Source organism: Crocuta crocuta, unplaced genomic scaffold (assembly GCF_008692635.1).
Source record: "Crocuta crocuta isolate KB4526 unplaced genomic scaffold, BGI_CrCroc_1.0 scaffold21, whole genome shotgun sequence".
Taxonomy (NCBI): Eukaryota; Metazoa; Chordata; class Mammalia; order Carnivora; family Hyaenidae; genus Crocuta; species Crocuta crocuta.
The window spans coordinates 1,997,510-2,011,705 of NW_027527938.1; positions in this window are offsets into that span (position 1 = coordinate 1,997,510).

Here is a 14,196-nt window from a genome sequence, read left to right on the forward strand (position 1 = left end):
ATGTGTCTTTTTTGGAAACACTAACTTGGGATGTTGATTTTCACTGAAAGATCCTTCTTCGAATTGGACATGGTAGGGCTTCCCAAAGGCATTATTCATGTCTAGGTTCTCAGGTAACAGCGTGGATAATTAATAAGAAATGGAGCCGCACATTATTTCTCTGAAGATCTTTTAACAAAAGTGCCCACCCAGGCCCCCACCCAGACTTTAACTTAAGGGGTGTACACAGCTGTTGCGGGGACCCTCACTTCTCCTCTTTCACATTTGGCAAGTTCTTTGTGAAACTGGAAAGAACCTCAAGGTCCTAATCTAGAACATCATAAAAGAGAGCTTTCCAAAAAAAGGGCTCAGGGATCACTTTTCAGCAGATGGAAATATGGGCACCCACAACCCTTCCACAGATTGGTGCTGGGGCTGGGTTCAGTCCATGGGCAGCCTCTGCTAGAGGCCCACCTACCTGAATCCCTGGCCTATGGAACCCTGTGCTCTACGTCCCAGCGAACAAGTAGGTGCTTTCAATACAGATAAACATAGTTTCTTCCAAACCTTCAGGCCACTCAGGCTTGTCTCATGCAGGATTGGGCTGAGAGAAAACAAGAAGAAATGCAAGCTTGTGGAATCTTCCCCCCTCACACACTTCCATTTACCTCTCACAGGATGGATGTATCTCAGTGATTCCCAGGACACAGCATCCAGTGACCCTTTTCCTCACTGAATTTTGCAAATGACACTGAACTGACCTTTCAAAATGAAAAGTAACAAAGTGATTTCATTGTTTCCTAAAAAATTAAATAAATAAATAAAAGTCATTAGGAACAAGGGAACAAAGAACAGATATTGAAACATAAAAGACAAATAGCGAGAACACAAATATATCAACAATTATGTTAAATAAATGTGGACTAAATGCTCCAATTAAGATGAATTTCAGCGGGCCTGGGTAGCTCAGTCAGGTTGTGTGTCACACTCTGGATTTTGGCTGTGGTCATAAACCTAGGGCCAGGGGATCGAGCCCCATGTCAGGCTCAGCATTGAGCATGGGCCCTGCTTAGGATTTTCTCTCTCTCTCTCTCTCTCTGCCTCTCTCTCTGTCTCTGTCCCTCTCCCCCTCTCCCCTACTCATGTGTGCTCTCTTTCTTTGAGAGAGAGAGAGAGAGATGATTTTTAAACACAGAAAAGTTGAAATTAAAAACAAAAATGGAAAAGCACACTATGTTAACACAGAGTATAGTGAAGATGATATGACTATACTAATATCAGATAAAGATATAGATATGGGTATTACCAGGTATAAGAAATATTCATAATGGTAAAAGGATCAATTTAAGAAGAGGGTCTAAAATATTAAACCTGTATGTACCTACTAACAGATCTCAACAAAACACAAAGTAATAACTGTCAGAACAAAAGGGAAAGCTAGACAAATCCATTATTATTGTTCAACATGCTGTATGTTCTTATTTACATATATTTCTAGAACATAAAATGCTGATCTCATCTGAGGAAAATGTCAATAATGGTTGCTTTTGGTGAGGGTTTGTTTGTAAAGAGCAAGAAGTATTTTCTCAGTATGATAAAAAATACTTTTTTTTGTTTGGGATGGGAGTTTTACAAAAGTACACATTTGTTAAACTCCTTCAGCTATCAACTTAAATCTTTGTACTTTATTGCTTTTAAGTTCTATCTCAACAAAACCTCTAAGTACTGTTCAGTATTCTACATAATGCCCTATTGTCACTTACCACATTTAATATCAGATATTTATATGTATTATTTCCCTGTTAGAATTAGAGTCCTGGTTACAATACTTGGCCCAATTTAGATAATCAATCAATATCCATTGAACAAATAAAAATGAACTGTAAATATTGAATCCGACATTTTAAATGAGATTAACCTTATTGTTTATTGTACAATAGGTATTGGTAAACATGCCCCATAGACTAAATTTGGCCCATTTCTTGTTTTGTATGATCCACAAGCTAAGATTGGTTTTTGCATTGTAAGTGGTTAGGAAAAAAATCAAAAGAAGAAAATATTGTGTGACGAGTGAAAAATTCCACTACATAAAATTCCACTTCAGAAAACAAAGTTTTATTATAAAACAGGAAACTAACAGGATGAGAAAAGATCTGTGGTGCCAGGGTAGCTCGTTTGGTTAAGTGCTCGACTCCAGGTTTCAGTTCAGGTCATGATCTCATGGTTCATGAGTTCGAGCTCCATGGTGCCAGTGCAGAGCCTGGTTGGGATTCTTTCTCTCTTCTTCTCTCTCCCTGCCTTTCTTCCTCTCTGTCTCTATGTCAAAATAATTGAATACACTTAAAAAAAAAAAAAGGATGAGAAAAGATCTATCATGCAAAACATAACATGATATAGCTGATAGGATTTTCCTGGTATCAGATAAAGGAAGCCTCGGGTTGAGGGCTTTTGTCAGATACAAATAAGGAGAATTCAAAAAGGTAAAAGTTTTAAGAGTTGCAGGCACTGCTGAGATAGAGCCCGGGAATCTGAACTGCAGTAAGCCTCCAGGCCCTCTGTAACAAACCTGCTGTAGAGTAATTGCAATAACAAAATATTTCTTAATCATGAGCCATGCAAATAATCAGCCGTTTCACAAGATACAAAGCGGCAGATGGGGTCATGCAGCAGATTTAGTAAGAGGAGTAGAAGTGATTATGTAGGCTACAGGAGTGGATACAATTTGGAAGGCTGGGAGATAAGGAGATACTGGTTTCTGCCTACACAGTTTCAGCAGCTTTGCAAAGATGAGATTTATAAATACTTTATAAATTAAAGAAATTAACTACAGCATCACTAAACTGAAAGTACCACCTACACCACTTGCACAGTGTTCTATTAATAGTGAGTGAAGCATTAGCTGCCAAGGCCTTGGAATAAATTATTATGGAATTAGACCTCGCAGAGATGAGTTATTGCCTCTCATATGCACATTACTTGTAGCGAGAAAATACCATATTTGGAGTCAATCTCTTGTAGAGTCCAAAAGCTACACACAGTTACAATGACATAAGAGCTTAGACTTACAGCCTTATTAATGTTTTATAGAAATGAGGTGGAGAAGATAAAATGGATAATAATTTAAATGAAGATGAGATGGCTCTTCAGTACTTTTTTGGTCGTTTTTTGGTCTCTCAGCTACTTCTAAGAGTACAAGCAGGCATTCCTTATTTTAAGAAAAACTCATTATTCTATGGCACTACTTATTAAGGAAAGAATAAATTCAGTATTAATTACATGAAAGATTATAGGCAGAAACTGCTGAGGCCCACATTTAATTAACTGTGGTCGATCTCTACAATGTGAGTGAAAGGAGGTGTCAGATCAGGATCATCTGCCTGTAATTAATACAATGTTTATCACTCTTAGTACAAATAACAAACCTGTACAGAACTTCTTAGTCAAAAAGGGAAATGTATTACTAGGATGGATATAAGGGTAACTCGCAGGTCAAGGGTCTCACGTGGCCTGGCCCGAGGAGAGAAAGTGGAACCACCACATGATTGCTGTTAGGGATTTCTCTCAATTATCATTCTGGGGCTGTTTTCTCGTTCAGTCTTGCTACTGACCAACCTCTTATAGCTGAAAATGGCTGCCTTTACCTCTCATGTGGAACCTTCCCTCGAAGAAGGGTGCCATAATAGAGATTAAATGTTTACGTTCCTGGGGTGACTAGACAGCTCAGTAAGTTAAGTGGCCAACTCTTGATTTCAGCTCAGATCATGATCTCATAATTCGTGGGATCGAGCTCAGTGTTTGGTTGTGTCCTGATAGCACAGAACCTGCTTGGGATTCCCTTCCTCTCACTCTGCCCCTCCCCCAGTCATGTGCTCTCTCTTTCTCCCTCAAAACAAATAAACATTTTTTAAAAAATGTCTAGATTCCTAGCTAAGGAACTTTTGGGCCCAGTTGGTGTCAATAAAGTAACACTCCTAGTAGGTCCTGTGGTCCTACTACTGTGTTCAGAGAAAGAGGTCTCACTGGTCTCATTTATTTGTTTGTTTGTTTGTTTGTTTTTGAGAGAGACAGAGACACTGTAAGGGGGGAGAGGCAGAAAAAGAGGGAGATGCCCAAGTAGGCTTCATGCTGTCAGCACAGAGCACAAGGGGCTCAAACTCATGAACTGTGGGATCATACCTCAAATCAAGAGTCAGGCTCTCTTTTTTTTTTAATGTTGTTTGTTTGTTTGTTTGTTTGTTTTGAGGGGGAGAGAGAGAAAGAGAGAGAGAGAGGCAGGCAAAAGCCAAGGATGGTAAGAGAAAGAGATGGGAGAAATTCCAAGTGTGCTCTGTGCTTGCAGCACAGAACCCAAGGTGGGGCTCAAACTCAGACTGTGAGATCATGACCTGAGCCGAAACCACGAGTCAGATACTTAACTGACTGAGCCACCCTGGTGCCCCATTTGGTTTCGTTTTTCTTCCTTTTTTTTTTTTACCTTTTTTGTTTTTTGAGTTCTTAGTTTTCTAATCTAGCCAGTACTCACTAGTCAAACTAGAGACTACACTAATAAGGCTGAACTAATAACATATCAGTTGTCTCAAAAATGGTCTCAGTCATACAACAAGAATGCTTTGCTTGCCATGGTTATGACTTTATAGAATTGATGAGCAGAAAAATGAAATTATGTATGTTAATTATATTTGCAATATTTTGGCACCAATCATATAAATTTCTTCACTATATTTAAATAAATTCTTTCCTTGTGGTTCTTGTTGGAAAGCTAAGCTCCCTGCACACACTATAGAAGTTAAAAATGCTAGATTCTCACAATCCAAGTCTCCCTAACACCTCAAGCCTGAACATTTGACCTATGGGGGCTACTCAGGGGCATTCATAAGGGACTGCATGTGGTATGACATAGAGTTGCCGTGAGCAGGATTTTATATTGGGCCACAGCAACAATACTGTCCAGGTCTGATGACCCTACTTATTACCTTGATCCATGTTTCCTTTAGTTTCAAAGCCTGGCTCTTCCAGCCTGCTAGTGTTTTTTCTATGCTCTTAAATAATATAAATAAACTCAATAGTTTTTCAATAAATAGTTTTTCAATAAACTTTCTTTTCTACTTAGGCATAGAAGATCTAGATCTCCTTGAGTTGGTTTCTGTTGCTTGCAACTTACAACTCTAATAAATAGTGAAAGTACTCATAAAATACAATTCACTAATACTCTATATCTGATTTCCATTTGTAGCCCTCGATCCACCAACCTGGAAAGTTGTTGAGAAAATAACAAGAAGATAAACTTACCATGAGTCAATGCCCTTTAAAAATGACATTTAAATGCATTTTTCAGATTTTATTGAAAGGGCATTAAGGACCTATGCATTTAATCATCAATAAATTTCACCTCAAAAACAACAGAAAACACTAGAAACAAATATTGAGCTTTGGTTAGTAATACACACATTGAAGTTTTTTTGGGAATATACTAATTCTATAACTTTGAAATGCATCAAGAAATAAGATAGATGAATCAATGGTCAGAGGGATGTGTAGATGAATATGAATGAATAGATATGAGATAAAGCAAATATAATAAAATGTTGATTTGAACCCTGACATACCGTATAAGTGAATTTTTACTCTGAAATTCCTTCTGCTTTTCTGTGTATTTAAAATTATCATATGAAACGTTGGAAAAAATAAACATCTAGTGATTTGACAACACATAATATAAAAACTTCATTCTCAATTATTACTTGTATGCATTTGGGAATCTAGAAAAATCTCTATTCCTACTACTTCTATGATACTCTTTTACAGTGCTTTAAACCCACTTACCTTTGAAGTTTCTAAGTTCAGTGTGTACCATACTTGCTGTTTACAATGGATCATCTTAATTATTCCTTTCAAGTCTATAATTTCACAATGAATAATTATGTCTTTCAGAAATCCAGAAGAGCAAAATCTGAAAATATAAATTATCTGTTTCCTCACTACTCAGAGATATTTGGTGTGCATTCTTCTAGAATTTGCTTTAATAAATGCCTTTTAAACAGTTGCAGAGACTAAAGCAAATATATGGGAAGTATGTATTATCTTTGTCATTTAATAGATTGGGCCAGAAACCCAACCTCCTAAAATCCAAATTTATCATTTCCCACCTGCACCTTATCATGACAAATATTTGTTTTTATCCTTCAGATTTCTCATTGACCTATTCCATGAGTATTTTATGTTCTATTGATTTTCTCAGCCACTATAATATTGTACATGTATTTCATAATACAATATTATTGGATTGTACTGTCTGAATAGTTTAGGGACTGAGATGTTTATCAAGTACTGCCTAATAGGCACCACCATGGATAGTGCCACAAAAATAATATAAAGGAAATAAAACTCATCTTAAGAAATATTAAGCAGGTCATTTTGTTGAATGGTTAAGATAGGCAACTTCTCTGAGCCTTAGTTCTTAAGCCTTAACAGCTTTAAAAGAAGTAATATAACAAATTCATAGCACCTTATCCAGTGTATGCTGTATGCCCAGTCAGCATAAGAGATAATTTCTATTAATATACTACTTTTTTATTTGCACACTGTCGGCATATTGATGGAGCAAAATGTGCAAAATTCATTTATACTCAAAAGAAGTTTCACCATTTTCCCGCAGATATTTTTCACATTATTGATATTTTTATTATGCCCTTTTTCATTGATAATGCATTCCTATCTTTACTTAGACAAGTTCTAACACCACAAAGTTTGGATTTTTTGAGCCTCGGTAAATGAGATTTTGTTATTTAGAATCTAAGATAATGAATCTCACCTGGTGCTTTACAGTCTTTGATAAGACATCATTCTTTTACCTCTATTCTGGACTGGTGCTCTTCTACTCCATTGTGTGCACCGAGTCATTAAAGAAAGTAAAAGATTTGCTCCTAAAATTATATATTTTTTTCTTTTTGAATTAAAGATTTCCCATTTGTCATGTAATAGCCATTACTAATCTGTTCAAATCATTTATAAAATTCTCACTTTCCATCATACTTGCTATATTTTTTCAGTCATAAAGAAGAACAAATGATATATTACTTTTGCTGTCTTCTTTATCTAATGGCATTTCTCTTCCAACCCACCTTGTGTGAGTCAACTGACATGTGGCAAGTACCAGCCTCACAGATGATCAGTAATGACAATCACACAGCTGCTACATTTTGCAACATGGGTGCTTGGATTGGCTTTGCCTGGTGGCCAGCAATTTACAGATTTTTGGCAGACCCCCATGGTTGTAAAAAGAAGCAAAGAGAGAGCACATACTTATTCAATTGGCACTCATCCTTCTCTGCAATGGGTCCTATGGTGAGCCAGACTCACTGCTATCATTGCTTTTTACTCCCTGAATCACTGTCAGGTTCTTGACCCTTATCTGCAACTTGTAAGGAAATCATTTTGGTTTAATATATACAAATATTAATATATACTATATATATTAATATATACAAATATATACAAATGTAAATATTTAGTATGGGAATAATGTGTTCCTTCATGCAATATTTACTACCAAAAAAAAAAAAAAAAAAGTAAAAACTGAGACACTTGAAGACTGTTTTTTCTTCTGAATCCAAAATGAATTGTTTTTACAGCAAATATAAAAATACCCTTAAAAGAGATTGTTTTTAATAAAAGGTCATATATTTGCTACTAATTTTAAAGTTTAACCTTTGATTTTCCAAGTTACCTTTGTCCTTCAAACTTGAAGATGTATCTAGAGAGAGTGATTGCTATTTATATGTATGTGGGTGAGTATGAAAATACTGCTTATGAGCCATTTTTCAGCATGAGTGCATATGAAAATTTGTCTTTAGTGAGAATTTATGCACTGGGCTGGTTTCCAGGAATCTTAATATGAATTGGAGATAGACTCACACTTGAGGAACTCATGGTAGAGCTGATGAGAATGTCAGTGTGACACCTTCCACTAAAAAGTATGAATAAAGTAGTACCGCTGGGGGGGGAGAGGCAATTGTGCTTGAAAAGGGTCAAGGAAAGCAATAGAAAGAAACTGACATATATACTTAGGGCTCACAGGATGTGTACTACTTCATTAAGAAAGTATGCAGATATTGTTAGTTTGATCAAAGGGAAATGGTCTGTTCGGGAAAATGGGATATACTGTGTTTGTTGGGAATAACTAGAGATATGGTTGGAGAGATAGTCTTGGATCAGACATGAAGATCTAGTCAGTTATCCTAAGGAGTATGGGGTTTATTTAAATATAGTCCGTGCAAATTGTAAGCGTGTCCAGAACAGAATGTTCCACTAATTAATTTGTTCCACTTCCTGAGTGTCCCATATCCCTGCACCACAGTAACCCGAGTGAATCTCACCAATATCTTAGTCATTCTCAAGTCTTTCTTTTCCTTCACACCACGTATCAAAACATTAAAAAACCTTAATTTCATCTTCAAAGCATATTCCATCGTCTTATCTGGACTGTCACCAATACTATTCACTTTGAAGCCACAGTCATTTCCTGTCTGGACTATTATAATAGCCTTGTTATGGGCCTTCCTGCTTCTGTTTGGACTACCGTTCAATGGAATCCATTTGTCACACAACAGAATGATCTTTTAAAATGTAAATAAAATCACATCATTCTGCCTATTTCCCTCCTAAAAAACTCTCCATTGAATATTTTAGAATAAAATGCAAAGAGGGTCTCTCTCTTAGGAGACCCTGTATGGTTCAACTTCATTTCTCGTGGCTTGTGCTATCTTTTCTAAACTCCAGTCTTTCCCTCAGACACAATTAGCTTATTTTTGCCCTAGGGTCTTTGCACTAGCCTAGAACACTAGAATGTTCTTTCTCAGATATTGCCATGACAGTCCCATTCTTGTTATTTAATCTCAAGTGTAGGTATCACTGACTGGGGGGGATTGGTGGGGAATTCTGACCATGTACCTAAGTCATACTCCAGAAGCACATTATCACTGCTCTATTAGGTAAAACTTCTGAGTGGTTGGAAATGGGAATAAGAAAATTGTAACAGAATGTGAAACAATGTACTGATTTCTTTATCAAGAAAGTTTTGTAACAAAAAAAAAATGTTAACTGTAATACCTTATGTGTAAGATTCAGCAACTACATAAGCCAGTATGATGGAAATTCTAGGAAGAAGTAGCTTTATCTCAATCGGAAAACAGACCTGATGGTCTGACAAAGAACCTGTCCGAGTATGTATTCTGACTGTTTCCCTTTGTTACCTTCCTTTTATTTATCAACAGAAAGGGGAGGAAGGGAATATGTATGTGTAACATGAATATCAAAGGATTTCTGCCTGGTTATTATACCAAAATGTTGGTGCTACTTTTCCTCTATCTTATGGGAGAAGGAAACGGCTTGGGGTAGGCAAGTCCTCACAACTGTTTTATCTATTCCAACAACATAGGATATAGACACATTCTGATATTGATTGAAGCAAACTATAAGTGCCCATTTAAACATTCCATTATGGAAATTAAAAACTATAAATTGTATTCTTATTTAAGGAATTTTTGGGCTTTTTTTCCTCTAAAAGAATCAATGCCTTGATTGAAATCCCAGAGTTCTGTGCCACAGGGCATGGAAGAGTCATTTTGGCATGGAAATGTTAAAGGCAATTGTTACCGGTTATTCGTAGTTGTTGAGGCACTTTAGTAAATCTTTTGCCCAGTGTAGAATTTTGAATAGCACTGCCTTCATGGGTCCTCCAAGATTAGTCCACAGCAAAATGATGTTCTAGAAGGTATTAACAGGTTGGAAGGAATTATTTAACATCATTCTCTTATATTGCTGAACAATGTCTGCCCAATGGAACTATATGGGTATTTAATTGTGGTTGCATTTTTCCCCCCTGACAATAATTAAACAACAGACTGGCTACCTTTTTAAAACTACATGCTATTCTTTGTTTTGAATAAGTAATCTATGCATATGTTGCAAGGTATAAAAAGTACTCAAAGAACATACAAAATAATTCTCAGTCCCACATTTTAAAATTTTTATTTATTTTTTGGGGGGGGGGGCATAAGGGACAGAGAGAGAGAAGAGAATCCCAAGAAGACTCTGTCCTGTCAGCACAGAGCCAGACGTGGGACTCAAACTCACCAACCGTGAGGTCATGAGTCAGATGCTTAACCATCTGAGCCACCCAGGTGCCCCTCTCAGTCCCACATTTTTATCACAGCCATCTAGTTCCTTCGAGCCATTCACTGTTAGACTTCCTAGATGTGCTTCCAGAGATAATCTATGTACATTCAAGCAGATATCCCATGCATATTGTCTTTAAATAGAAATAATAATCCATCTATAATATTATGCACATTGACTTCTTCCAATTAAAAAAATCTTGGAGGTTTTTCCATATTTGCACATAAAAAAATTACCTAACTACTACATGATATTCCATCTTATGGATAAACCAAATTACTTTCAATACTTTCCTGTTATTGGACATTTACATTGCACTCTTAACTCTCTAATAAGAAAGAACTTTTTTAAAGTCTTGCAGAATTCCTAGGATATGTGTAGTACTCTTTATCCCACCTGAGAAGCAGTGTCCTTTCTCAATTTACAGACAAAAAGTTGTACTTTAAAAACTTTTTGGATTGTATGAATTCTCTTTTTCCTCCTATTTCAGTTCTCAAGCTTAGCAAGCTGATTGTATTAGATCTCCTTTGTCATTTTTTTCTATTAACATTTGTCTTTTTTTTTTCTCCTTCATTACTTTTTTTTCCCCACTTACTTTTCAATCCTATCATATTTTCTTTGTGTTTTCAGCGGGGATGTTTCTTTCTTGCGTTGCTCCTAAAATGGGCTTTATGCCTTAGATTTTATTTTCCCCTCTTACTTCTTTCCTGTGCTCTGCTAACTCGTGTGTTGACTTTATCTGTTTTCTACCACACCTTCATTATGATTTTTTAAATCTAATGGCATTATATTTGATCACGATTGTTATCTAGTGCATGAAATCCTTTTTTTCCTTATTTTTTTGTCCCTCTTCCCATTTTCTTCCCTTTTATTCTAGCATTTTCTTGTAGATGCTGTTCTTGTTCCTTTAACTTCAGTGAGTTCAGTTTTGGTTCCAATAATTTGCAGAAATTTTATGTGACTCAAGAGTTTTTCTGAGGACATTATTATGTTATTTATTTATTTATTTATTTAACATTTACTTATTTTTGAAAGACAGAGAGAGACAGAATGCGAGCAGGGGCAGGAGGCAGAGAGAGAGGGAGACACAGAATCTGAAGCAGGCTCCAGGCTCAGAGCCATCAGCATAGAGCCCGACGTGGAGCTTGAACCCACAAACCGTGAGATCATAGCCTGAGTTGAAGTCAGACTCAACCAATTGAGCCTTCCAGGCACCCCAGGACATTACTAAATTAAAGCGATATTTCCTTAGTTTATCAATGAAATAAAATATTATATTCAAAACAAATTTTGCTATTTAATGTTGGCATTTAATCTTTTGGCTTAATGGTTCCCACATGTTCATCTTGGCTTTTATCAACAAAGTCTATCTCAAAATATTGAAAAGAAGAACTGGGTGTATTTAATATGTTTGGACAATAAAAGTTGATTTATTCCAACTCAAGGTTAGCAGCATCAAGCCACTTGACTCTTACTTGAAAATGGCACCTCAATGAAAAATAGTGGAGTCCTCAAATGCTACCGAACATAAAAGCATATTATATAATATATTCTGAGAGATATGGAGCCTATTGCAAAGAAATAAAATCGTTAGTAGAAGTGCTACTGAAAATGGCAATGTTGTGTTTTGGTAAAAATAATTTTATATTCCTGTCTGATGGTGTTGACATACATTTTTGTTTTGTTTTGTTTTTTACAGAACAATTAATATCAATATTGTGATCACCAGCTGATATCACATTACCTAAGTTACCTACTTTTCTTGGGCTGTATACCTTGAGATTCTGATGAATGATTTTGACACACTGATCTACCTACAGTTTTTGAGGATGTAGTTTGTTTTCTTTTTCCAGCATAGGAATTTCTGCACTGGTGTCATATAATTTCAACCTATTGCTTTACATTTTCAGGATTTTTTAAATCTTTACCTCTACAGGTCAGCAGCCTGACTGTATCTTGGACTCTATCATGTAAACAATCATATTTCAAGTTCTGTAAACTGAGCCAGGCAAAGAGTAAACAGACCTCTGAAGGAAAATGTTCATGCAATCCCAGGGCCATAGAAGGCTGAAATAATGGAAAATAAAACAAATAAGCCAAATGAAAAATACACTGGTGTGGGACATTGCTGAGACAATTTTCTGTCTACCACATCTATCTTGGAGAAGTAACTCTCTGGAACCTAGATTAAGTGTCCCTTTTGTGGCAGGGCTCCCAAAAATTTCTCCATAGACTCTACCAAATGTCAGATTTCCACATTGATAAATTAAAATTCTATTAAAGATAATTTGTTCCTGGGTAATCCAGTCAGTTAAGTGTCTGTCTGACTGTGGCCCAGTTCATGATCTCACCATTCGTGAGTTCGAGCCCCACGTCAGACTCTGTGCTGACAGGTCAGAGCCTGGAGCTGCTTTAGATTCTGTGTCTCCCTCTCTCTCTGCCCCTTCCCCCATCTCTATTTCTCTCAAAAATAAATAAACATCGGGGTGCCCGGGTGGCTTAGTCGGTTAAGTGTCCGACTTTCGCTCAGGCCATGATCTCGAGGTTCGNACAAATCAGAGTATTTCTGACCAGAGTAGTAAAGTAAAATGAAAGCTGGTCTGAAATGGGACAGATCCAGGTAATCAGACCCACGTATCACATACCATGGAGGTGAAGACAGAGTGGACAAGAGCAACAATAACAAAGACATATGTCTGAAAACTTCCACCGGATAAAGACATATTTCAACTGGCAGGTTGAAAATACTTTTGAAACCCTAGGGAAAGTTATTTAAGATAAATAATATTTAGATATATCATGTTGAAAATTGATGGATATATGGACACGTATTTGTGTCCTGTGGCTGCTGTAATCCATTCATACAGACTTGACGGCTTAAACGATGGAAATTTCTTTTGTCACAGTTCAAGAAGTAGGAAGTTTCAGATCACTGTGTTGAAACTAAGGTGACAGCAGGGCTACCTTCCTTCCATGAGGTCTTGAGAGGAACTCGTTTTCTGTCTCTTCTGGCTGCTGGTGGATACTGGCATTCTTTGGCTTGTGGCCAGTGTCTGCCATGTGGTCACACTGCTCTCTCCTGTTTGCAGTGTCAGCTTTCCCTTCTCTTACAAGCATACATACATGTGATTGCATTTAGTGCTCTCCTGGATTATCTAGTATTATCTCTCTCTCTCTCTCTCTCTCTCGATCTCCAACTTAATGATGTTTACAAAATTTCTTTATGCAATATAAAGTAACATTTATAAGTACTGGAGAATAGGAGGGGGATGTCTTTTGGGGGGTCATTATTTAGCCTGTGAATTATATGTACGTATGCATGTATGCACGTATGTATAAATCTTGCAAGCCTCCAAGCACAAGATACAGATTACATACACGGAAACAAAATTCTAGTTGTTCTTAGACTATGATTTTGTAGAGAATCTTATGGCATTGAGGAAAAATGGTGATATTACAAATTCAACCAAATATTCGTTTATTTGCAAAGGCAACCAAAAGATTTTCTCAGCTATAAAAAGGCTCAGTTTAGTTTTCCTGAAGAAAAACTTGTGTTGAATTACAGATGGATGGGAGATGATTCAAGGTTAGAAAGTTAAAAAGAGGAAAGATTTTTTTTTTTTTTTATAACAGTCTGGCAATAAGCACTGTAGCTTAACAGAGACTTAAACATCAAATTAAATCTCCAGAGTGCCTCTCTGCTCAGGCCAGATTCACACTCAGTCTCTAGGTGCTCTCCTTCAGTCCTCTGGCTCTGCATATCATCTGCATGCTGGAAACAACCTGATTTATGTTCTAATCTAGGCATCTCCTCTCAAGTCGGCTCTCACTTACCAGTGCTTTCTCGTTTTCTTAGGTACATGATAGGCATCTGAAAGTTAACACACCCTGAACCAAACTCTTGTTTCTCTATTTAGACCTGCTGAACCTATAGCTTTCTCTGTCTCAGTATATGACAAATCTATTTCACCAATTATTCAAGGAGAAATCTTGTACCCGTTGTTTATTCTTCCCTATCTTCTGGCAAATCCAATTGGCGGT